Raw genomic sequence first — 26352 nt, forward strand, 5'->3', positions numbered from 1 at the left:
AGAAAGCTAAGGTGCAGGTTACTGTGACTTTCACTTTTAACATGTTTACCCCTGTCACTCTTATTTTGCAGTGGCTATTTCCTCACTTTTCCCCACTCCATTCTTCATGTGCTTATTCTCTTCTTCCTCTGCTTAGTCACATGAGCCCCACTATCCACTTAAAATGGGAAGCAACCACGAAACCCATGTGATTTTTATTTCAAGTTCTTCTTCGTGGACTCAAGGAATTATTATGCAAGACTTTAGTTTTATTTGCAGAAAGAATATTACTTTCATTGTTTATTTTGTATGCTTTACCTTTTCTCATCTATTCACATATTTCACCCCTCCTAACTATTTTTTTTAATCTGAAAAGATATGGCTATTGTAGGTCTTTTATATCTTTTCTGTATGTGTCTATATCAGATCATTTGTTAGAGGAAAAATATTTGGCTAAATAAGAATAATGTTGTAATAAGGGTGGAGTACATTTCTTGTTTTTAAAAGTTCCTTCCAAGATTTTCATCTTCATTTTTTCTGCAAATGTTTAGCCAAAGAAATAAAATAAACAGAAAATCACAGAGGGTAAAATTGGTGTAAAGCACTAGTAATTGTCTTTTCTTTGCTAGATACTGACTGACTCCTAACTGAATTTAAAAACCAGGTCTCTTCAGTGTCTGCTATTTATAAACCTTTCTTATTTATTTTCTTTTTTTAAATTAAGATTTAAGACCAAAATGCAGTCAGAAAACAAATCCAAAGAAGGTCATGGATGGCCTGCAGGACGTCATATTGTCTGCACACCACTTTGTCTGTGTCGACACCAATAGTTAAACATGATCTTAAGGTCATTTACTAAAATCTGTAAGGCAAAACCTCTGTAACCCCACTTCAGCAGACCACTCTGTACAGATCTGCAGGTTCTGTGGCAACCAGGCAGCAATAGATTTGCATTCAGTTCCTCTGGAAAACGTGAACCTGTACAGGCATGGAGCACCACAAGTCCATACATAGCTAATCTACCTCTGCTGCTAGATAAGCCTAGACAGATGGGAAGACCACAAATGGTTTCCTAGGAGGCCTGAAAGGAGGAATTTTGGAGATGCCCTATTACTGTACTCTAAAGAGAATCAGAATGTGGTTGACCTTGGTGAAACTTGAAGATTTATCAGGGAAAGGAAGTAATTTGGGCTGATTACCCTGGGTTCAGCCTTATTGCTAGTTATCAGGGGCAACCTCCCCCTGGATTTCACAGTCTTTAATGTTCAGAGAACATTAAAGAGGCAAAGCTTTCAATGGTCCACAATCAGCGTACCATGTTTTCTTCCATCTGCTGTGTATCAAGGAAAGGGAGAATTAGTTAATCAAACAGGGACTCTGGTGCAGTCATCTCTGAAATATGCTAGTTTGTGACTTTAAATGTTGGCCTCATGGGGCCATTGCTAGCTGGGGAGCTTTTTTTCAGGAATGTTTACTGAAAGAGCACATTTTGAAGTAACAGGGAGGAATACTTGCCAAGTGGAAGCATTCTTACCCATATCTTGTGACTAATGCATCCAATCAAAGGAGTTCTATTTCCCAGCCTTGGATAATTAAACCAGATGCTCTTGAATAAACTACAGAATATTGCAAAACAATTTTCCTGTTTAATTAAAATGATAAACATTTTCTCTTAATACAAAATTCACCAACAAGAAAAGAGTTGAGATTTGGCTGCTGAATTATTTGCTGTGGAACATTTGCTGTATTTCATACTGCAAGGTGGTAATTTGTGACATTGCCTTGTTATTTTAGAACCAACATAAAAGGTTTAATGAACATAAAAGGTAATGAAAAAAAAGGGACATCTGTCTTACTTTACTACCTGTCAATTTGTCTGCTAGACATAGGTAACCAATTAGATCCACATTGTTGAAATTATTTTTCAAATACAAAAGGGTAAACCTGAAATATCTTCTAACTTAAGACAAAGGAAAGATGTTGGGAGAAGTTTTGAGGGATAAATATTAACCATATTTTGGATAGCAATTTCATAAATATATATAAAAAGATCAGATTACCTAAATGTTTTCTGAAGTCATAATCTTACCCTAGGAGAATATTCAATGAACAGAAATTCAAGCTAGTTTCTTCTATGCCCACTCATATAGTTAAAAAAAACTTTCATAACCTAGGGGATTTAGTTGATTGTTTATTTATAATGTATTGCATATTGATAAACATAAATAATGTGCTTAGTGCTTTTTCCACTGTCAGATGCAGGGGGTTTAATTTCTATTAAGTACAATGCAGCAGAAGAAGGGAAATGTGAATTATCCCATTCTCTTCTAACTGGCCATAGCTGATTTTCAGTTGATAATTATTTAGATCAGTAAAAAAATAGTAAACTGAATTAATCACTTTCTTCCTGGCTATTGTCAAAATGTAAATATTTTCAAATCAAACATCAATTTATATGCTTATTCTTTTACATGTTTTGGTTTTATATATTAACTTGATCACTTTGGCAGATAATATTGTAAGGGTGTGGGGGATTTAAATGTGCTTTAATAGATAAATTATGTGATATTGTTTTGGTTTCCTGGATGAATAACTGTATCTTCCAGTTGGGCAGTATTCAGAAAATTGATTAAGTTCAAAAAAAGTTAGGTACGTTAGTACCTTACTAGAAAGTGGTTCAAACAGAACATGCATCTGTCTTCTTGGCATGTATCCATTTTGTTCCATCAATTCTTATTCCTTCTAGAGTATTTTCTTCCACTTTTAATTTACCTCTGCCATATGTGTTCCAGTCTACGGCTGGCAATGCATTTGATCCAAATTGTCTAGGCCCAGTGTTTCTTCGCATTCTTCCAAATAATTGGAAATTAAGCATGGGCAAAATTGTCTCTGACCCTGCCTGTTTTATGCCACAGTTTTCCAAATCTGAATAAATATATCTGCTCTATAAAAACCTTTATACCACTTCATTGGCTGCTTTACTGCCAATCTAGTTTGAGAACTCCTTCCAAAAAAAAAAAAAAAAATCAGTGCTCCTCTCCATGATATTTGAGCAATTACCATGCCACATCCTTGTGACTCTTGGCTTGACATTGTGCAAGGGAAGGAGGTTGAATATGCAACATTCAAAGCCTTACAGGACTGAGGTGCTTCTAGCTGGGCAAAGAGGAGAGGTGAGGCTTAAATCCTGACGCATACCTAAAAGGTAAGGTGAAAGTTTTTGAGTCATAGATTTTGACTTATGTGTGGATATCCTGCTGAAGTCCATCTTTGGGACAGAATAGTGTTTATTAGATAAGGCAGGCAATGAACAAGTATTGTCTATTTAACTTTGAGTGAGTATGTTCTTGACGCATTGCTGTTAATAAACATCAGACATGTCATGTAGCATCACTATCCTCCTAGCTGTATGGGAATATGAGTCAAAGATGTGAGGGTAGAGAAATGTTTAAATAAATGCAGAGGTCATTTCCTCTATTCACAGTATTTTTGACCTTGAAAGAAATTTATATTTGCAAAGAAGAAATAAAGTAGTGGCAGCTGGTCAGTGGTCTCATTTCCACACAGCAGCGGACAGCTGTCTTCAAATGCACATAAATATGGACACAAACCACTATTTAATTTTTAACCATTGCCTGCAGGTATTTGTTTTGAATCTAGAACACCTGCAAAAGTATGTCTGGTACAAGTGTGTGAAAAAAAACTGCCATGGGAAACCCTCTTATTCATTTAAGTTTGAAATCTTGCTGTTTATAGCATTCATAATCTCTGAACAGACAATTTACTCCAAATTAAGATGGAAAACTACTGTGCATGGTTTTTTTTCATATAAAACAGTTATCTGACTCATGATCTGTGTCACTTTAGAATTCAGCAAGCTGAAGATATGAAATCTTACTCCTTGTCATTGAGTGGTAGTGATTTTCCTCCCATTCCAATTCCAGTCATGCCATACTTTAGTTAGGCAGACATTTCCAGCTTGAAATATCCCAGTAGAGAATTAACAACATTGCTGACAAGGAAAACTTGAAAATCATTAAAATTTATGACAAATTAAGGCAGTCAGTGCAACCAGTGAAAATTGCAATTTTATTTTAAAATGAAGGCGCTAATTTCTTATGACACACATGGTAGACAGGAGTAGCAAATTACTCCCTAGAGCTACTTATCTGCAAAATCCTTGTCCACTTACAGAATTTCTTACTGATGAGAAGGACTTTTGAAGATTTGTAAAACTTAACAGAAAGCTATGTACCATTTCCATGTAGTTATTGGAAAATTATTCAAATTTCAGACTTGTATAATGATGCAAAATGAATGTACAACAGTGTGTGCAACAAATCTTATGTATTGCTTTTCTGAAAATGTCTTTAATGATATACTGTGTAATAGATTGGTTTTTATGAATAAGGACAGCTTTCAAAGCTCAGGCAGAAGTGAATTTAATATTTCTGTAAGTAACAGAACTAGTGTTAAGGATAGAAGGAGAACTGAGGAATACTGCAAGATTTGTGTTTAGGACCGAGGGGATAACAAACTACCCTAGTAAACAAAATACATACTGGAAGAGTCTCAAGTTCACAAAGGATTTTTCTGCTCTGAAAGAGCTAGCTCAGTCTAGAGATGAGTATGTATATTGTAAGTGGCATCTTGCAAGAAATGCCTCAAGATTAGGCATTAAGCCAGCAAATGCAAAGCAGCCCATCAATCAATGATACAGAGGCCAAGTATGAAAAGGAAGGAGTAAAGAACTTTCTTGTCCTGCCAAATGACATATATATCTGAAAGGAAAGAACGTATAACTTTGCCAACCAGTGACATACATAAATAATTATATACTCAAGTTGTGAAGAGCAAGATTTCCATTTCACATTTGTTTACCAGTTTATATGGAATTTATATATGAGCTATGCATAGCACAGCTGATCCTGGTCACAGCCATAGTATTGACCAAAAAAAAAAGTTAAAAAAATGCTAAAACATAACTTAAAATAGATAATAAGATTTTAAAAAAGCTTAAAGAATATATAGAGCAGAGGGTTTTTTTAGTCCTTGTGTTCAAGGGACCCATGTGAATTTCTTGGGCAGAAAATCTCATGTGAAAAATTAAATGGAAACTGGGGCAAACCTTTACATGAGAATCTACCAGACACTGAAGACTGAAATAATGCAGTTCTTGAAAGAGGTTAGTTAGTTTTAAAGACCAAGATTTGTATCTAAACCAAAACATATGAATACAAAGTGAGTGCCTAAGGTTCTCAGAGTAAAACCTGAGGTTAAATTAGAGAGTCTAGATGATAGGCCAACATAATTTTAGCATTGTAATATTATGAATGAACCTCCTCTTTCATTAAGCCATACAAAACTATCCACATCTGAAGGGCCTATATAAAAGCTAGTGACTAATGTCTAAAAGTTAGATAATTACTTTATGGGTACAGAGACAGAACTAGCCAATGGAGTTAGTTGGAATATGGTTGTAAGAAAGATATTTAGACATTAAAAAATGTTTGTTTATGTTGATGTAGTAAGTGGTAAAGTGAACTTCAGCCATCTTCAGAATTTTCTGGAGAGGTGATTTAGTGAGTGCTGTTTACAGCCTCACCTCTTGCACAGTTAATACTGATAAGCCAACAAAGCCACTTCAAAGCATCACAGGCCTTCTGTAAAAGAAAGCACATGCTTGGACTACAGATAGGCATTTTGATGGTAGCAGAATAGAGAGAGGGTGTCTGTCTTGAATAAAACATAGGATGAACAGTGAAAGGATTCTGAACATAACATCTAAAATCATGTGTGCCTTCATTCACCTTTTAACAACTTTATTTCTCTTTATTCTTTAGCAGTTTCAAATTATTTACATGGTTTGCTAAGAATAAGAGCTGTCTGGTACTGAGAGAGAGAACCATGTATTTTAGAGCTTCCCTGGCTCTCCATGCTGCTTATTTATTTTGAACAGCAATTTATCTGCAATGCAAGAGAAGGGATAGTTCTGACCCATACTGTGACAGTCTCTGGAGAATAGTCAAATGACACGACAGATTTACTGCCAGTTGGAGACAGAAAGTCTAACTTTCACCATTGGACTTTCAAGTCCTTCCATAATTGCATGGGAAGTCTCTTTACCATTTGGACAGATTGCAAAACACTTGTGGGTTTTGCTAGTGAAACTCAATGCCAGCTGTGGCAGCTGTCTGGCTGCAGCATTGGGCTTTGACCAAAGCCTTCAAAAAGTTTGTTGGAGTGCCATCAACCACTGCTGTTATCACAATATGGAAATTTTAGAGTGACTATACTATTTATGAAATACCTGAGGTAGATGCTGAGGAAATCTTTCCAAATATGCGAGACTTCCTGAAGAAACTTTGAAGACAGCTACTCTCTCTGAGTACTTTTCTACTCTTTCTGAATCATGCTATCTCCTGGGTTAAGATGAGTATTTTAAAAACCCTTCAAGTGGATAGAGTTTGGGAGATTTAGGTGTAAAGGACCAGAAAAATTGCAGGGAGTGGATATACAGTTTAACACAAACATCGCTGTATCTGTCAAGAAAGAAATTAAATCCTGGTAGCATTATCAGAGGCTCAGCCTGTTAATCCTTGCATAAATCTTAGGCTTGGGTCAGTTTTTAGTGGCAGAGATGGCACTGTATGGTCAAAAATGGACACTGAAGCGTCACCATGGGTACTGGTGAAAAGCAGAGAAAGTGATAAAAAGCAGAGAAAGATAGCAAGTTTGCTGAAGGATGCCAAGTCTTGAGTATAAGTTTATTTACTTTCACCTATATTTCACAACTGTAGCTCAGCTGACCTCTATTAGAAGCTGTCAAGAAGACATTAAGTATAATAGGAGGTTAGGAGATTTGGCTGAAACTTTTCTGAAATGCAGAAGATGGGAGAAAAATTCTCATTTTTACTTAATCCAACCAGAATGGAATAGCGTTAGATAACTTTGGTTCCAGAAAACACTGCAAAACCCAAAGCTCAAGTGCCAGTCCAAAGAGAGAAGTGGACTCAAGAACTTGTTTATACCATCATTTCCAGTATCTGGCAGCTGATTTCTGTTTTTACCCTAAATAAAAGGAAAATTTAGTTATTTAGAAGTATATTTGAGTGATGTAAACAAAAAGTGGCTGTATGATTTAGGTGCTCAAAATGATGTTATCTGGGTGATTCAGAGTATTTTTAGTACAGACATTTTCCATCTCTTCCTTTGTTCCCTCATTTACTGTGTAGGAATTGTTCTCCCCATATCTGTCTGAAACGAAGTCATCAAGTCCAATGTGAAGTATTGTGAATAGACAATCACCTTTAATTTTCCAGCCTTGCTTTCTTGAAGTTGAGAGCTCTGATTTGCTCAGATAAGACCTGGATGAGCAGGAAGTCCCAGCTGGTTCTAAAGAAATTTGTAAGCTACTTGAGATTTTGTACATAATTGCATAACATTTTCCATCTACAAAGTATTTCTTGACCTGCTTATCCTTACTGTGTGGGTGATTAAGAAACAAACGTGTTTGTATGTGTGTCCACCCACATTATTTTCTTGCCTTTTCCTGCATGTAGAAGAGCTGGACTGGAAGTTTCTGAGGACTCTTGTGGACACTGCATGACTCACATGAACCCCCAAGAGCCTATTATAATTCCATCTTTTCAGAACTGTTGGGTGGAAGCACACAGGCAACCACTGGATTACGATTATTTTTGGTTTTAGAACTACGTTTTTTATTATTCCATTGGTCTCAGGCCTACAAGTGTAGAAGAAAGTAATTAAGAAGATTGTCATGAATAAAAAGGTTCACAGAAGAAAGGTGTGTGCATGTTCAACTTTTAAAAAGAGAGAAGTGTAGAATAGATATCAGTTTTGCAAATGAGTAATGGTCTGGACCTTTAAAAACTTTAAAGATATAACCCTTTTTCTCTTCCTTTAAAAAGCCACAGAGCACTACTATTTGTTGATTACATGGTTCTGTTCAGCCTTCTGCTTTATTTTGCATCCCCAAGCCTTGAGCTTTTAATAGAGTTATCGTCAGCAAGAATCGCATAAGGTAACATTAATGTAAAAACAGTGAAGTTCTGCACAGACAGGAATGTTTTCCTAAGCCATGGATTTTGTATCTACTACATAGCTGTTAGAGCTGTTAGAAAGCAATTTGGCTCACAAGTCTGAGTGCGCATGTGGTGTAGTGTGAGAATGAGCCCCTGCGCTGCAGCCACCCCCTCCTTCGGCTGGCGGTCTGACGGTGAAGTCACTGCTCGCCTTCCTCCCACACTCACTTGGCTGTGGAGAGTGACCCTCAGCCACCTCTGTGCACGCGGGATGTGCGTGGCAGCTGCAGGACACTGAGCTGTCAGCTTCCAGCTGATTCTGGCAGCAGCAGCTCACGGGCTGGGCTTGCTGCTGGGTCTCTTGCAGGCCTCTCGTGCGGCACACTGCCTGAAAGAGCAGCTCTGCAGCTGCCTAGTGCAGCCTCAGACTGCAGAGGCCTCTCTTGTTTCTGGGTGATGAGCTCCTTAGGTTCCCTTTGGACTGGAAGAAATCTTCATCCCAAATTTCTCTGGTTAGAATAAAAAAACATATGGTGAGAACCACTGTGAGAGAAGGGGCTGTTTTCCCATTTGCTGATTTATTTAGGTACTGATTGGCATTGGTATAGATACCCACCACTGTGTCATTGGCTCTGACCATCACTTAATTGGTAAGGTTTTTTCCTACTATTAGAGAGCCTTTTCTAGTGGTTTTGCTTATTTATTTATTTTGCTCTTAAACATATAGCGCCATGTCCTTGCAGGAACTAACTGGCCTCAATTTTTTTATTTTTTTTTACACTGATGATCCAGCCAAGTAAAGCTTCCATCACTCGCACAGTGCAATCACATTATTCAAGGCATGACTGTGTGAAACTGAAAGTACTAGAGCAGATCAGATTGACCTAGTGTCCACTTAAGTCAACAGAAATCATTAAACCAAGTTCATTTTGGATCAAGCTTCAAATGCGAGGGATTGGACTCCTACTCTTTGAGATTCCCGCTTAGAGCGCTTTAATATCTGGGTCACCTGCTATCAGTATAATAAGCCACAAAGACAATTACCTTCTTAGTCCAACAGTCTTCGTAGTTTACTTTTAAAGAGTTCTAGAACCAAAAGCATTGATTTTTTTTTAACTGCCTACTGTTTAGAGATGACTCAGAAAACACTGACTGAAAATCAGCAGTCATGAAAAACTTTTATTTCCATGTTTGAGTACATTCAGACTTTTTTTCTTAAAAAACATCTTGGTTAGACAAGCCAAAGTAAACTAAAGCGCCAAAGCAAATGACAAGTTTCTTATTACTGTGTTCTCCCATTAAGTTATTTATTAATTACATTTTCTCCAGGAATGGTCTTTAAGAAATGCCTTGTCTCCTACTTTTGTAACTAATACGTCAGACAACAGTGCAGATTTTCACTAGAAGAAAGCTGCCCTTTCACTTCATTGTTCTGCTTGCTTTTTGCTGTGTACTAAAACCTGTCTGTAAGACACCCACTCAGACTGGGAAAAAATGTATTCTTTGTAGGCAGGTGGTCTTTACTAGAGCATTTTCTGATTAGAAACACGTGTTCATGAGTGTGAGGAGGCTTCTGTAAAAGGACAGTGAAAAAGAAGCCAAGGAACTGGTGGTTCTGAATACGCAATGCAGCTGAAGCAGATAATTTATTTTTTATCTGCTGCAGTTTTCTGCTATGTACGGCAAGTTATATTGATAGCCGAGAGTTTTTGAACCAACCAGAGAACATTCCTCGCCCTGAAAACCCTGGATACAAGGATTCTGTTGCAGGGGTTCATGGGAACTCCTGTGGTGTGTGTGGGCAAGGTGGAATGATGCTCCAGAAGCCAACTCTTTTTTGCTTTGCTTTCCTAAATCACAGTGGCCACATCAGTGCGGCTGACCAACATCTACGTACTTTCTTAAGCAGGAAACACATTTGCCTGAGAATAAGAAAATTTCCCCATAGTGACAAATGAGTAAGAGTAGAAACATAAAATTATGCCTCACTGGGCCAACCTCTTCAAAGCTGAGATTGTCTCCAAGCACCAGGGCATGGGGGAGCTCTCAGGACCCATCAGCAGGGACATGAACCAGCTGAATATGAGGAAGGCGAGAGGAGCCTGTGCTTGCTCCTTCCCTGATGCTGCTGTGCCTGCTGCCCTTTATCACCTTCCTACTCTGAACAGCCTGCTCAGGGCCATCATCACCATTTACTAGCACTCAGAGTGTTTGGAAAGAGCTATAAGTCATGGGGAGAGAGAGCACTGCTGCTGTAAGTGGCCAGAGGTAGTCTGGGAAAAGCACTCATGGGCTAAAAGATATTGAATGGAAGTAGGCACTAGAGAGGAGCACATCATGCAGGGACTGTGGCTTGCAGCTCTCTGTCTAAGGTCTTCAGTGAAACAATATGAGCTATTGGCATTCCTCCCTCTTCAATCTCTCTCACTCCAACATCTGGGCAAACATATTTGAGTATCTCCAGTGCTCAACTGCCCTCTCTCAGTGTGTCAGAGACAGACAAGCTTTTCCTGTATTTTATCAGGAAAGGATCAGAAAACATCATTGCTCCTTTTTGCATGGAAAATCAGATGATGTTCCCTGAGATGTCAGAGAGACTCATCTATATAAAGCATTATAAATATTATTCAAAAGGCATTTTCTATTGATACGGTCAAGAATTGATATCCTGATGTTCAAACTTAGGAGGCAACATCTCAGGCTAAGAGACCTGATATCACAGATTTCAATATGCATTACAGCTTTTGTTTCTGCAGTGCTGACTCTGAGATGTGCAGACACTGCTCTGTACTAGCTGGTACTTCTCATGGCCATTTAAAAGCTAAAAATCAGTAGAACCACTTTGAATTTGGCTTTTTAACACCATGTCCTGGGCTTGATATCTGCAAGACATAAGAGTCAGCTATTTTTCCCTTCACCAGCTGGGGAGTCCTCTTTGGCAGATAAATTCTTAGTTGCCCCGAATGTGCCAATATCTTTCCCATTTCTCTTACTGTGGCTGCACGAAGTACTTAGAGGAGAAACTGCATCCCAATGTCTAATATCTAAGTTTCAAATGACCAATAATCAAATATGAGTAAACCAAATAGTCATCATAAAACATGGTGCAGGCTATTCACGGAAATAACACATTTGTTAAGTTCACACAAGGACAAGATACTTTGTTGTAGCCAGTAGCAAAACTCCCCTTGACTTCAATGGGAGCAGAACCAAATTCCTTGTGTGCATCATCAGGCGTTACAGCCATTTATTAGTAAAGTTCTGGTGCAGCTGGATGATGACACATTTTTATTGCATTGACTGGATATAGTAAAAATAAGCTAAGTCATAAGAAAATTTTACTTTAAATTCTCAAATTACATGGGTTTTTCATTAAATTTTGTTATATATCTGCAGGTGTGCTCACTGATAAAGAGGTTGGTTTCCATTCCATCAGAGAACAAATACACTGAAGATTGACAGACTCTTGGTGGGTCATGAATTTTCAGTGGAGCTGACCAACATGTTGCTCATAAAATAGCACAAGCTTTAATGGCACCTGTTAAAACTAGATTTACTGCTACAAAAAGAATCCAGTGGAACATATTTAGAAATGTGCCAGAATTTTCATGGCTGATTTCACTCTGAAAAAAAGACTTAGCATAGTTTTGCAGAACAATCTGTTTGTTGATTTAAGGCCAGTCTGGAGAATGTGTTTAGGCAATCAAAAATACAAATAGATGCTCTTGTGAGATTTTGTTGTGTCCAGCTGTCCTAACTGAGGACATCAAAATCTATTTTAACCTCTTCAATGTTTGGAGATTGAGTTTCTGAGTATCTTTGTCAATTGTGAGACCAAACAACCTTTCCATGCCAAACAGTGTCTTATATGGAAAGCTAGTAACCACCTCACTGCTGGAAAGTGTTTGCTGATATTAGCAGAGACTTGGAGATGTTTTCTGTGAATGAAGAAGCAGATATGTCATTTTGACACTCACATGATATATCCAGAGTACATAACACACTCACTTATTTGCAAAATTGATTTTCTTTTATGTACAGTTATTTCAGTTATTCCTCAATGAAGATACACAGATCACAAAAAATGATGCAACATCTGAAAAAATGCAAGCGCTTGCAAAGATTTCATTACCAAGGTGCAGTTAATTACTTCAACATAGGAATTAAACTGAAACGGGAAAATACAGTCTGTGTTTGCAGGAATTTTTGGTAATTCTGTAATTATTTTGCATTTCTTGCAGAGTCTTTGCAGTTTCATTAGATGTCACAGGTTTTTTTGAAACTTGCTTTTAAATTTTACTATATAAAGCCAGGTGTTTAATTTGCAAACACTCAACAGATAGTTTATGTGTTCATAAACACAGACCTGCAAGAGTTGTGCAGAAATTGAGGTTTAGTTCATATACATCCCGTAATTTATGCCCTTGCAGCAAGGAAGACATAAATAGGATCTCCTTTTCCCACTGTGATCAACATCCCTGCCAGATACAGGCAGTTTTGGACAGTATTTCTGGATAATCTTTAAATTCCATCTGCCTGCAGGAGGACTTCCTGACCTGCAGGGTGAATTTTATTAACGCTGAGTTTTTAGAAAAGCAACAGCCCAAACCAACCCACCCAAAAGCAAAACAGAAATGCTTTCCTGCCTACAAGACAGGTGGAATTAACAGTCTCTGAGACTTCAGCATAATGAAGGTGTTTAAATGTTCTTAACAACTAAGAAACAATCCTGCTCCCACAGGTAGGAACTGAATATCATTTTCACATTTCTCTGAACTAGTAAACCCCGCTGCAGTCATTGATATGATAGTTTTGTAATTAACAGCCATTAATACAACAATGATGACAATAAACAATAAATGTTCATGAGAGCCTTCTGAAGCAAATTGGTGAGTATTTAATGAGAAAACTTATCTGGAGAGAAAAGGTTCTCCTTCCCCATCCATTAGGCATCACACATTGCACAATGCATGAATAGGGATCACTTTTCTTTTATGCAATCCTATTCCTTATCCTCACTGAGGTTGCCTTTAGCACCTATTATTATCTTATAGATTAAAAAATAGACATTTTCCCTTGCATGAGACTCAGAATCACAACTGAGATGAGTGGACACTAGGAAAAAGTCCACTGAAGTCAATATAAAGTTTCCTCCTGGATATAATAAACCTTGAATTGGGCCCAAGCCCAGTTTAAGAATGAGCTTATTCAGTGGCATAGATATGAATATACCAAAGCTTCTGACTCCCATGTCTTGTTCATTGGACTGCCCAGGAGATCTCAATTTCTGTGAGATTATATTCCAGACAAAAAACATTGGGACTAGAAATGAACTTTGGCAATTACCTGCTGTAGTAAAAGCTGAGCAGTATCAATGGTTAATTTATCCAATGTAAAACTCTTATGAGAACTGATAGGTATAGTCTCTGATCTGATGAAGACTATAAATAGCTCCACCCAGTACTTTGTAATTTCAATTCATATTTTGCTTGCATTTAAAAACACTTAAAACAAATTAGCATGTAAATAGTATACAAAGTTAATTAGGGATGATATTGCTTCTTAACAAATGATCCCCTCTATTTCCTGTACCTACTTAAAATACTAAAAAGCATTGAAATCTCATTATACTGGGATTTGGTAATAACATAATGAGAAAAATATTAAATACATGGCAGAAAAAGGAAGCACCTGCATTGTTTGCTACCATGACAGTGAACAACAGAATCATCCAATAATCTATTCTGTCTGCAGGGGATGTCTGGAGGGCATCTGGTCCCAGCCCCCACTCAGAACAGGGTGAACTTTTCAGCTGTGCTGGCGTGCTCAGGGTCTTATCCAGCTGAGCTGTAAACATATCTGAGGATGAAGACTCCACAGTGTCTCTGGGCACCTGTTTCAGTGATACATATGTACATATGCACTGTAAATACAATATGCTCAGGAGTGAATGCAATTTCAATGGAAATATTTAAAAAATAATTCAAAGGTCAGAAATAAAGTTAACAGCCCTCATGGTGCAGTGATTTCTTGCAGCCCTGGAAAAGTCTTTAATCAAAACTAGCAGTGCTATGACTCAGTAACACAGGATAACATCCCATAGCCAGGATTTTCCTGCTGATGTGACCAGAGGTTTTTGCAGCTGGAAAATCAACCATTTGCTTCCCCTCCCCTGTCTCCCTTAGAAAGTACAATGATTGGAACTTTGGGAGAGTTGGCGATTTGTCAGGTCTTTCAAAGTAAGGATTGGGTCAACTTTTTGATTCAGATTGGCTATGGATTTTACCACAAATGGCCCAATTTTTAAAAATTTGAGTACTCACCAATATCCATGATGTAGGAGTGGCTAATATTCAGTCCATTTGAAAGTCAGACTGTATTTCTAGCTGGGCAATTTTTCTGGATTCATAGAGTTAGCCTCAAAATACTACAGAGAGAAATCAGGGGACAAAGGCATGGGATTTTTTTTAACCAGTACAGGAAAAAAAATTGAAAAAGTAGTTTTTAGTGTAACAATCCAAAGAATACAGCTTAGCGCAAAAATACATCACTAATGTTCTTCAGATCAGGAGAATGAAAGAATAAATTTTCAGATGTCAGGGTGCAAACATGCAGATATTTTCTTTATTCTACCAGTTCGTGGTTACCAGCATGTAGTGCTGTAACATTGCAGCAATTTTTAATCTGATTTAATACAAATGCACTGCTATAGACTGACATTGACCTTGAGATATGCATAAGAACATGGAAATTCTTGGAGATACAATGATAAAGATCTTAAAAACAAGTCTAAGTCACAACTAACCAATGCAAATACAATAAAGATTCATGAGGCTTGTTATTTGTATATGAAAATATATTTTCCATTTTCATTTTTATTTGCTTCTATAAGGAAACTAATGAACAAATTTGCAGTAATGGTAGGTCACAGAAGATTCACAATCAGAATTACATTTCCCTTGAAAGCTCCTTGGTGGCCATTGGAAACATATTACAGTAGTTTCACGAATACAAGCCGCACGGAGTATAAGCTGCACTTCCAGTGCCTCGACAATGGTGCTGTCTTTGTCAATAGATAAGCCGCACCCCGAATATTAGCCGCACTTTGGTTCGTAGCGAGAATCCGTGTGCAGCTTTCACAAATTGGCCAATTAGTAACAGGATCGTGGCATAGCGGGCTTTACTGGCTCGGGGCGGGGCCAGGAAGGCTCGGCCCGCTCATGGTTGCCGACGGGGCCGGCCGGGTGGTGCTGCAGCCGCCGCCGGGCTCGCTGGCCCCCCTCTCCCGTCAGCACCGCCCCGCTGCCACATTTGCTCGCCCTGCCGGCGGGCCAGCCGCCGCCGCCGCCGCCAGGCACGCCGGCCGCCCCGCTGCTGCGTTTACTCGCCCTGCCGGCGGGCCAGCCGCCGCCGCAGCCGCCAGGCACGCCGGCCGCCCCGCGCCATGTTTGCTCGCCCAGCCGGCAGGGCTGCCGCCGCTGCCAGGCTCTGCCGGTGGGGCGGCCGCCGCCAGGCTCGCCGGTCGCCCCCTCCCATCTGCACCGCCGCTGCGTTTGCTCGCCCTGGCCGGCACTGCAGGCCCCCGCACCGCCGGGCTCTCCCACGCTGCTGGCCCCGATTCTGCTGGGCTTCCCCCGCTGCCAGGCAGCCCCACCCGCCGGCCTTCCTGCTTCTGCCATGCTCCCCTGCACTGCTAGCCCCAGTTGTCCCGGGCTCCCCCGCCCTGCTGGCCTGGGCTCTGCTGCCCCCCCTGCCCCGCCCTGCTGGCTCAGGCTCTGCCGCCCGCCCCCCACACTGCTGGCCCCGCCTCTGCCAGGCTTTCCCACCTCAGCCGGGGCCGGCCGGGCTCCAGCTTGGCTTGGGGCTGCCGTGGGCTCTCACTTCCATGTTGGCAGCTTTTAGAATATTGTTCATGTATTAGCCGCCCTCGAATATTAGCCGCACTTCCGGGTTTCCACCAAACTTTTGGTCAAATTGGTGCGGCTTGTATTCGTGAAATTACTGTATTATTCATAGTGTGGAAAAGGTGAAAGAATAGGGTTGTGGGTATAAAGAATTTTTAAAGGATTTTTAAAAGACGATTTAAAAAATTCCCTCAATTCCAATTGTATCACTATTTAAAAAGTATTTCAGGTTTTTCTTTTGAGCTCATGTCCTGCAGCAAAACTGTGAGAAGTTGATGACTAAGATATCTAAAATAAAACAACTTTGAACTTCATGCTCTTAAAGCCCACACGTTGTTACTAGCTTTGTGCTTGGATCTTGTCTCTTCAAAAAAAAAAAAAATCACACATTTGACATCTCCTTCTAATTGTGTAAACTCTATCTGAGGATAGGAACAGAGGGCGAGTGAAGATTTCAAACAACTAAATAAAAAGAAAAATATTTACGGAATGTAAATCCTTGTGGCTGCTTGACTCTAAATAAGGTGCGAGACTTTCAAATGTCAAGCTCTATACAAAAAATTTGTGTAAATTTGCACTAAATCATGGTATCCTCTAATTAGTGTGAATCATAGCTTTATATCCATTTTCTGTAGTACAGCCATACTAATGAAAGGCAACATTTCTGCTTTTGTTCTTGAACACCGTTGTTTTAATGTTAATGAATTTCAAAAGAACAGTCTTATTTGACGTGGATGGTCCTGCCAAATGGGACTGTGGTGTTTGTAATTGTTTATGCATACTCTCTGCTGCAGTGGTGGGTGTGCCAGCCTTTATTTTTCAAAAAGTTATTAATAATCTAAGAATCTTCAGCATTAAAATTATAAGGTTATCTTGTTTCCTGGTTGGGATTCAGCTAACAAGGCTAGCTCAAGAAAGATGGGAAGACATGCAGATGGCGATTCCTCTCTTTTTCTTTAAGCAGCTCTAGCACCAGTCTTATCCTGGAGAGAGCAGTTTCATCTCAGTGCTTCCAGAGACATCCTAAACTCCTAAAGCAGCCTGGGACAACTGTGAGGTCCTTAATACCAGGTGGCAGCAGTCCTATCCAAAGTCCTATCCAAATCCTATCAGCTCATCCAGCTGAGGGTACAGTAAGTAGTAAGGGGAGTTGGTGCTGCACTTGTTTTCCTGGCATGCCGAGGTCTGTGGCTGGGAATACTGAATGATCCTTTGGCCAGCTGTAAATGCTGTAACAATTTATTGCTGTACACTCACCCTTCCAACCCCTACTCTCCTCAGCACTTTTTTTTTTTTGCAAGTGGTATCTGTCCTGGCACTCTTGTGAGAAATAAAAAAGAACTATTTTTTTGAGGGGTGTAGGGAGGGCTGAGCTGTTTGCCTCTGCCTGGAATCAGAGAAATTGTGGGTGCCCTATCCCTGGAAGCATTCAAGGCCAGATTGGGTGAAGTTTTGAGCAAATTGATGTAGCGGACTATGTCCTTGCCCATGGCAGGAGGATTGGAACTAGAAGATTTTTAAGGTCCCTTCCAGCCCAAGCCATTGTGTGATTCTGTCAGTGCCCTGTGCCCCATAGCAGCTCTGCATGGCTGTCAGTGCTGCCCTCTGTGTGAATCCTGCTTGGAGAAGCTCCAGCTGCCAGATCCAGAAGTACTGCTTTCCTGGCCTGACAAAAGCACTCCAGTGTCTGTCCCTGATGGGGCAGGCCACTGATGGGGTCACACACCAGCTCAGCAGTGTCCAGTTTTCTCCATCACTGTGAAAGATGGGGCAGGCAGCATTTCTGAGCACTCCTGGCCAACTGAGGGCAAGTTACTTACTCCAAGGAAGCTTCAACATATTTTTTACATCACCCTTCTGCATCCTAGCATTTCAGGGAGACACAGAATGGGCCTTTATATTTTTTTTGCCCCACACATCTTACAACTGTTCTCTGGATTGCTTTAGCAGTCACAGGTTGAGTGGGAAAGCAGCCACAGAGGGTGGGTAGCACACCTTCGAACCACACATGTCCCATCTTGTTCTCTGGATGTTGTTCAGTGCCCATGCTTTCTGCTCACCTGAAACTCTGACCTGGAACATGTTACAATCTCCTCATTAACAAGCAGAAAGAACTTCTCTATTCCAGTTTTATACCTGCACGCCTCATTTGGGAGAGCAATAATGTGATGATTAGTCTAAGTAAAGTGTATTTTAATGTGGCTGATATGTTCTCTAATGACAGGCCAAGCACCTTCTTTTTATCACTTACATCTATCTATCTGCAGCTCATTTAAATTGCCATACACAATGCTCTCTTTCCTAGGAAATATATTATTATCTCCTTTAACTCTATCTAAATATCTTTACTTTGTGCCAAGTTATATCTAATGACTCAAAGAATGACTCACCTACACTGTGGTAAAGTCTTCCTTTCTAATAATATGAAAAAAGAATAGTGAATTTTCTGTCAAATTTATATTAGCAGAGACAGTTTGCAAGGCAGAGCGAGTTACAGAACCCTCCACACTTTAAGACTATAAATTAGTCGGTTGACTCCAGCTATGTTTTCATTACTGCGGACTCATTACTATTTTCATTCCAATAGGTGGTGCTGTGTTGAAACCTAAATGAATTTCAAAATTTATGTTAATCTATATGCCTTCCTTGAAATTATTATCGGATTATTATTCATGCAATTTCTAATATGCAATCTGAAGAAAATATTCTTATTTTGAACAATAAAAATAGCTATTGCTAGAGGACAATTCTTGTCTGCTCAATGAGTTTTAGATCTCTTTGCTGTGGGGTTTCTGGGTTTTGGTTCTGTTAGGCTGTTTGTTTCGTCTGTTTAGTTTGTTTTGTTTGTTTATTTTTGTTGGTTTTTTGTGGGTTTTTTTGTTTGTTTTGTTTTTTTTTCCCTCAGCACTTGCTGTAATCGTTTTTAAAACCAAGCAACACAAGCTCTCAGGAAAGGAACATTCTGTACTGATGAGACCCATTCCTTTATGTTGCTTGCGGTTCTGTCATGCAATCCTTGCACAAATTTATAACAACTAATCTAAAACCAAGTTGCTCCAAAATCCCAGTTCTGGAAGGACAAGAAATCTCATCTCCATCCTAAATATATTTATGGATTGCTTTTGTCTCAGTAGTGTCTATTAAAAAATGACATTTCCTATTCAGGCGTTAGATTTGCTTAACATGACAATGCAAAACTCTTTTAATCACCTTTTTTATTTTCAGCAGTTTTTCATTATTCCTTCAGTATGTTGATTAAAATTCAAACTTGTTGTTCTCTGGGAACTGAATGCTTTATTTCACACTGTGCCAGTCTTCTACAAGGGAATTGTGCAAGGTAATACCTGTGTATGTCCCAATATCACATCTTTTTTTTTTATGGAAGCATCTCTAAGTTCATTGTCACACTGACACCAACTTGAAGACCACATCTTTTCCTTCAGTGTTTGTTTCCAGTTGATGAACACTTCAATTATGGGACAAGTTTATGATGGCAGCTCCCACAACTCCCTCTGTCAAGCTTCATTCTGTTGCAATGTCATGTCTACAAGTTCTTCTGGTTTGTCTCCCTGGTCTGTTCCAAATTGGTGAGCTCAGCAGGTTTAAATAGAAATTTTCATCCCTACACTTCTTTCTATTCTGTCCTGGTCAAAAATGCATCAAGGTGTGTGTGTGTGTGCGTGTGTTGTGTGTGTTTCCAATAAACCCAAGATGATGTCAGAAGTATTTCTTGCTACAGAATCCTTCTTTCAGCTGAAGGTCATAATCCATGTCTTTTGTTGTTATTTCCCCCTTAGCAATTACTCAATTACCAGTCTTCTTCAAAACTAAAATCTATGTGAGTTGGTTGATTCATCTGTCAAAGGAGGAGTGGAGACATTGAAATACCCAAAGCTCCTAGTGGACTACATTTTTCAGGTTTTGAAAAATGTGTTTTGTGTTGGTTTTGTTGGTTTTTTTGAAAAGAAAAACTCATTACCTCACTATAGACTTGAACTGTTTTTCCTGGAAGTTGATGAAGGTTTTTCATTGATTTCAATTGTACTTTAAGATTTGATGCTGTCTCCAAGGAAATAAACAACAATGCCCAAATGAGTAATGTTTAATGAGATTTTCTATGCAGTTATGAACACAAAGAACATTAGATACTTGATTTCTCTTGTTCTAAATTAAAAAAAACTCAATTGCTATCTATTTGCATCTTAAAGACAAATAGGTATCCCCCTCCCTGCCATGTTTTGAAAAATAGACCTGAAGAACTATCCCTTGCAATTAGGTAACCAAATTAATCTCTGAAGTTTGTAGGAGGTTTATGTACAAGATCATATCCATGTTAGTTTTTTTTGTTCCATGTTGCAACAGCCTGTGCTGTTTCCAATGACCTCAACATTTCCAAACACAACAGTTTTGGCTAAAAACCTATGTCTGCTTTTATTTATTAAATTTTGGATTAATAAGATGTAACAATTTTTGAAGTAATTAATTAACTTTTGAATGCATTAAATAAAAGTAATTAATAAACTTTTGAATAAATGAAATAATTTAGCTGATTTGTGCTTCTACCTCTGAATACCATATTCTTCATTTTAGATGTAAAATTGACCAGTAGTTTTAGAAGTTTAAAAAGGCTGGATAGCCTAAAACATGCTTGATTTCTAAACTAGTGAATAAAGATCTTTTAAAAAGCAGATACCCTTAGGTATCTTTGATAAATAAGACAACCAAGTTGCTCTGGAATACCCTCACACATAAAATTAACAGTTCCAAAAATTCACTTTCAAGATTCTGCCTCACTACATGTAATTTTTTAGTATCATTCAGCGGCCCTGACCTAGTTCAGTACCTTTATATATGAAACAGCTGCTCCTCTGTTTTGTCTTCGCTCCTGCAAAGACATAACATCTTCTCTCCCATAAGGTATGTGAAAGTTACTCTGTTAGCATAACTTGTACTCTTCTGAATGTTTCAATGATGGAAAGAAAAACGTATTCCTGTAATTGTAACCAGAAAAGAAGTTGGTTTCAAATTTCTTTACAAGACGAATATTTCCCAATAATAACTTAATGCAAAAACAGTAATTTGGGGTATGTGAATGCTGAAAGCATGATAAAAAAACTGTGGGCTGCAGTGTATTATGCCTGACCGATGTAAGGATGGGAAACTAAAGAGGCTTAGAGGATTTCAGCCTTATTTCTATCCATTCACAGTGTATTACTCAAAGATATTTCCTCTTTGTGCATGCTGAATAGGCTGATTGTTGCAGTATTGCTTGAAGTGTCACAGTCTCCCCAGAGAAGGAATTCGGGAACATTTACCTTCCCTTTACCACAAGGGAAAAGAGGCCACTAGCACTGCTAGGAAGGAGGTTTCACCTATGGGTGGTTCCTCACTTGTTTCTACAGACTTTCCACCCTTGAACACTTTAACTGCTGAAATAATTGAAAAATAGTAGCTGCAACTACTTTAGTTACTGAATTATTATCTTTGGGAACCTCTGCTCAATCTGAAGACATCCCTGTATGTATACTTCCCAAAAGATAGCACTGAAAATAACACAGTGGAATGCTTTCACCTACTACCCCCAACACCTGGATCTTCAGTCTCAAGGCCAAATACTGGCTAAATTGTGTGAAGGGAAAACATAGATTTTTTGACTGTTTTTAATTTGGATTTCATCCGGGCTCAATAAAAGTTACCCTCAAAAAACAAAAGAGTTCTCACAGCTAGCTGATTTTCATAGATCAAAAACAGGAATCTCCCAAGGGTCCACAAGTTGAGGCAGAAATGTTTCTCACCCACTTGTGGATGTTATAATTTGCAATGCATATTAGGTTTCCAGCATGTGACACCACCTTGTCCTACCCTCATTGCATCATTGCTGGTGTGTGGAATGGGAAGAAAACTGTTCACAAACCACCATTCCAGAAGAAAGCTGTCAGCATTCCCAAAATACATTTATGAGCTTTAATTGGACTAACTTTAATGAAGTTAATTCTAACCAGAATTGTGTGAGTAAAAGGGTGAGGCTTTGAGAGATCCTGGCAGTCAGATGAATCAGAAGTTGGCTTCACCTGGCCTTTTTGCTTCCACAAACATGAAAGATATGGCAGTACAATTATTCCCACACTGTCCTTTGGAGTAGTTGCATTCTGTGCCCTAAAAACTCTCATATCAGGGTTGAGTTCTGATAGATGCCCATGTGGAGGAACAAAGCACCCCTAGATAAGTCTGTGCACAAGCAGACAAAGGCACAATCACCTTAGTCCTGTGCCTCAAGTATCCACACTGCTTTGTATTCTTTCTAACAGTTTTTGCAACCCATCAAGGGTGGCATGAACTTGCTGGAATAACTGGAATGGATAAACACCATCCAGCTTGCTAGGACAAGTAAAAATCTCATGCCTCCCAAGAAGGGCTGCAGGGAGTTGGAATGCAGAGCTTCCTTCCAGATCTGAAAAGAGCATTTCCACAGACAATATCCACACAGAGCTTCACATATTAATAAGTAACACATTTAAGATAATTGTGCTCAGATTTTTTAAATTTCAATTTAAGAAATAGTCTTTTATCTACTCAGAGGAAAGAAAGAAATGATAATGAAAAGATGGTCTGAACTTTATTTTCGTTTGAAATTTCTTTATGCTTCTTGTATATAGCATTGTTTCCAGATAATACTTTTAATGCTTTGCTCTAGTAAGGCATTGGTTAAGGGGCATTAATGAAAATTTTCATGTTTTTCTAATTTAACATGCCTACACGCATGTTAGCACTGCTGCACATTTATTCTGGTTTTGCTTGGTTGTTCAGTGGTCGAATTAAAACAATTTTTTAACTGAGTCCATGTGTATAATTCTCATGTATTTTGCATTCGTCTTCAGCTAGACTTTAATTAAGGTCACTTGAATATGGGAAGTAGCTGACTGCTGGCGGATCAAGTAGCTCCACTCAAATCGACCTATCCATGTCAAGGCAGGCAAAAGGTAAAATCTCCCCTGACACTGTTCCTTTACCAGCACTAACTAAGACATAGACATGAGAGAAATATGTATATCTGAAACTCTAAAATTATGGGATGTAGGGTTTTGGTCTAGGAGGGATTTAATTCATGCCTTGGAAATGTACTTTTTTCCCACTGAGTGTGAATATTATTTGCATAAAAGAGAAGAAAAATAGTATACTGAATGGTGTAATAATGATGTGCTGGCAAAGCTGGCAAATGTTTGTGATTTATAGAGCCTCCTTTTCCAAGTGATCATAATGACTGCATCCCCCTGGTAAAAAGCACAGAGCATAAAGAGTACTGTTTGCAATGCAGACTGATATGAGGATAAATAATTGAGAAAAAAACTAGTTTACTTCTATCAATGCTATGTGTAACATTTGTATTTTTGCATCTCTGTGATATATCAGTTATAAAGAACAGTAATTAGGCAGACAACTATGGACACAAATCTTAAAGTGGTAGTCACAATGCTAAAGTAAGTTACTTTCATTTAATAGTATAATAATCACTCTTCTGTCATTAGGGTCACTATGACAAAGTAAACAAAAAACCCTCAATGTTTAAAATTCTTGGGGGAAAAGATATGATCTTCTCTTTTATGAAAGAATTTATCTTAAGATTTTTAACTCCCCCCTTTTTATTATTTTCCCCTGAAAAAAATAATGATACTAAATAAAAATCCTCAAGGTAATTCCAAATATGTCTATTATTCCAAAAGGAACTATTATTTATGTAGCCTGAAAAATTTTGACCATTTGAAGGAATGGGATTTTAAAAATCACAGTGTGTAAACCTTCATTTAAAGAGGGAAACTAGATGGAGATTTTTTATAACACAGGTTTATTGACAGAAGCAGAATGTTTTTGTTTATACAGAAAATATAGTCTCTTCATTCCCTCATAGGTCCCCTATAGGAATTTATGTCAACATTGCTGTAGTTTTTTATAATACTGCTATAATTCTCCTGGTCTACCAGCATATGTAGGCAAGTGATAAGGAACTGTTACACTCCTAAACTGCCTTAAAATCAATTCAAAGGTGAGCAACTCTCCATTAATATTTGGTGCTTCTGAACTACAGCACAAAGTACACTAAATTAGCAAGGTCTGGGCCTGAAATTGGATGAAATTTTAAAATATCCTGCTCCTGGATCCTAACATGTCTGTTTATTTGGTTTTCTAAAGCCCCTGTGAGGATGTGTGGGTTTCTTTCAAATACCGTCTTTCGACACAGCTGTCAAAGGACTTGAACATCATCAGTTCTTCAAATCTGAAGTATGTCTAGTAAGATAGTGTTTAAATAGCTCATAGTTTATTTATAACTGCAACTTACCAGGAAAATGAGAGCATCTAATTCAAAAATAAAAATTTTAAAAAATGGGGAGAAAACCCTCAGTCACAAAACCCAGCAGTGCTGGGCAATGACTGTCTCTTCCTGTCCTGAGAACAGACACATCACTGTTGATGTCCTTGCCTTCAGTCATCCCCTTCCTCCCATATGTAAGATGTGAGGGGAAAGACATGTCCAATCAGACTGTATGGTGGGCACAAGAGGGGTTTACCAACAAGCCACACAACCCTGCTAATGCAGGCATGGGACACAAGCCTTGGTACCACATTGGTGCAGCTGGTCCTCCTTCACTGTCCCAAAGCCAGGGCAGGTCACTGGGAAGGAAAGGCAGGCTCAGTCCTCCTCCAGTCCTTGGCTGTCTACTGGTGACATGGTTAAGAGAAGCAGTGATCCTAGTCAATCTCCTTGATGAAATCTTTGTGCTCCAACAGGACTGTATCAGGGGAAGGCAAGATTGGTCTCCTCAGCCTTTGGTGACCTACTCTGCGGAGAATGGTGGTAAATTGGGGAAGACCGGAAAGCTGCCAGGAATCAGAACAGCTGAATAGCAACTTCCTGAAGTGAAATTCTTCTCTTGCAGCTCCAGCAGCTCTGCATCCAGTGGGACAAGACATCAGAAGATGGCCGTGCCACTCATGGATCCCAAGGCAGCAGCTCCAATCTGTGCTGAGCCTTAGAGCTCTCTCCCATCTGTTTCAGGGCTAAGTTCATGGTATAAGCAAGGTACGATTTCTCAGATGAAACACTCTTTGTATTTCTTCTCTACAAATAGAGACCAGTATATGTTGTGCAGGTTATTAAGCAACCATAAGATTTATACCGTGGTGGTGACAGGAAGGCCTTCTCAGTGATCTCAAGGACAGCAAAAATAACACGTTTTGTAACTGTTGAGTATCAAGCGATCTTTTTCCTATGAATGTCACTTTTTTCACTTTTTGTCAGTATCAGATTATTTGCATAAGAAGTTCAAAATATTAATGCCACTATGTCTTAAAGAGTTTGAATAGCTCTAATGAGGAGAAAAATAATTCCAGTACTTCTGAGAAGAGTGAAATGAAAGTATATTGAGAAAAAATATATTGCTCAAACTAGTTTTGCATACTTATAAATGTGACTAATACAAGATGCTGTAAATGGAATTAATATTGAGAAATCAATTGAACAGGGCATACAAAGCTCTACAGCTTTCAAACACTGCAGCTGAAATGAATATCAGCATGCAAAAGATTGCATAAATTATTTTAAAGTAAATTTTACAGCTGAGTGCTTTCAGTATGCCAGTGCTATGGAGTTAATCTGCATATAAAACATGATGGATATTCCAGTACTGCATATCAATTCATAAATAGTTACAGTAAGCATTGTGGCTATAGGAGCAGGGTACTCTTTTTTTCCTTTGGAGGGTCAGATGAATCACAGGAGTAATAGCTGCATTGCTTGTGGTTTGAACTTTAAGAGTCAAATCCTCTAACACTGAGATCAGAAGAAGCTTTGTCTATGTCTTTGGGAGAACTAAATGTCAAAAAGATTAGGAAAAAAAAATATATATCTGCAATCCTTATTTTCTGTCTGGTGTTTTATAGATTTTTGTTTGATTGAGGTTATGATTCTGTCAAAAAAAGTACCATATAGAAATATATTTGTATTATTCTTAAGCATCTTTCCTGTGGATTGCAAAAATTTGGTTTTGCTTTCTCTACGTGCCTCGGCACTTCTGGTTCCATCTGGAAGTGGAGATCAAAGCACTGCAGTCCCACAAGCAAGCGAGCATTTGTCTCTTGAACTGCACAAGGAAGCACTGGAAGGCTGACAAAGAATCATGCTGCTGCAGGGCTGGGGCCAGAACTCCGCAGAGATGAACCACTCCAAATTGCTTCAAGGGACACCAGATCACATTTTGGAAGGTGGATTGTTAGGTGAGCTGCACAAACCCACCTGGACAGCTTAGGACTGGTTTTAGACTTCATCATAATACATATGTTTTAGAAGGAGGGGCCCCTTTTCAAGCAATCTATTATAGCAATCAGACAGAAAGCAGAAAAGCTCATTCAAGTTAACTGGCAACATGCTG

General features: G+C 38.9%; 1 long non-coding RNA gene across 1 annotated transcript; it reads left to right on the top strand.

The window, feature by feature from the left end:
• The first annotated feature begins 3096 nt into the window (after positions 1-3096).
• Positions 3097-26235, top strand: LOC116993298. Its single transcript, XR_004417259.1, has 4 exons — positions 3097-3184; positions 22807-22908; positions 24862-25004; positions 26013-26235. It is a non-coding gene; the product is annotated as an uncharacterized LOC116993298 (long non-coding RNA).
• The last annotated feature ends 117 nt before the right edge of the window (positions 26236-26352 follow it).

The sequence above is a fragment of the Catharus ustulatus genome, chromosome 3 (assembly GCF_009819885.2).
Source record: "Catharus ustulatus isolate bCatUst1 chromosome 3, bCatUst1.pri.v2, whole genome shotgun sequence".
NCBI lineage: Eukaryota > Metazoa > Chordata > Aves > Passeriformes > Turdidae > Catharus > Catharus ustulatus.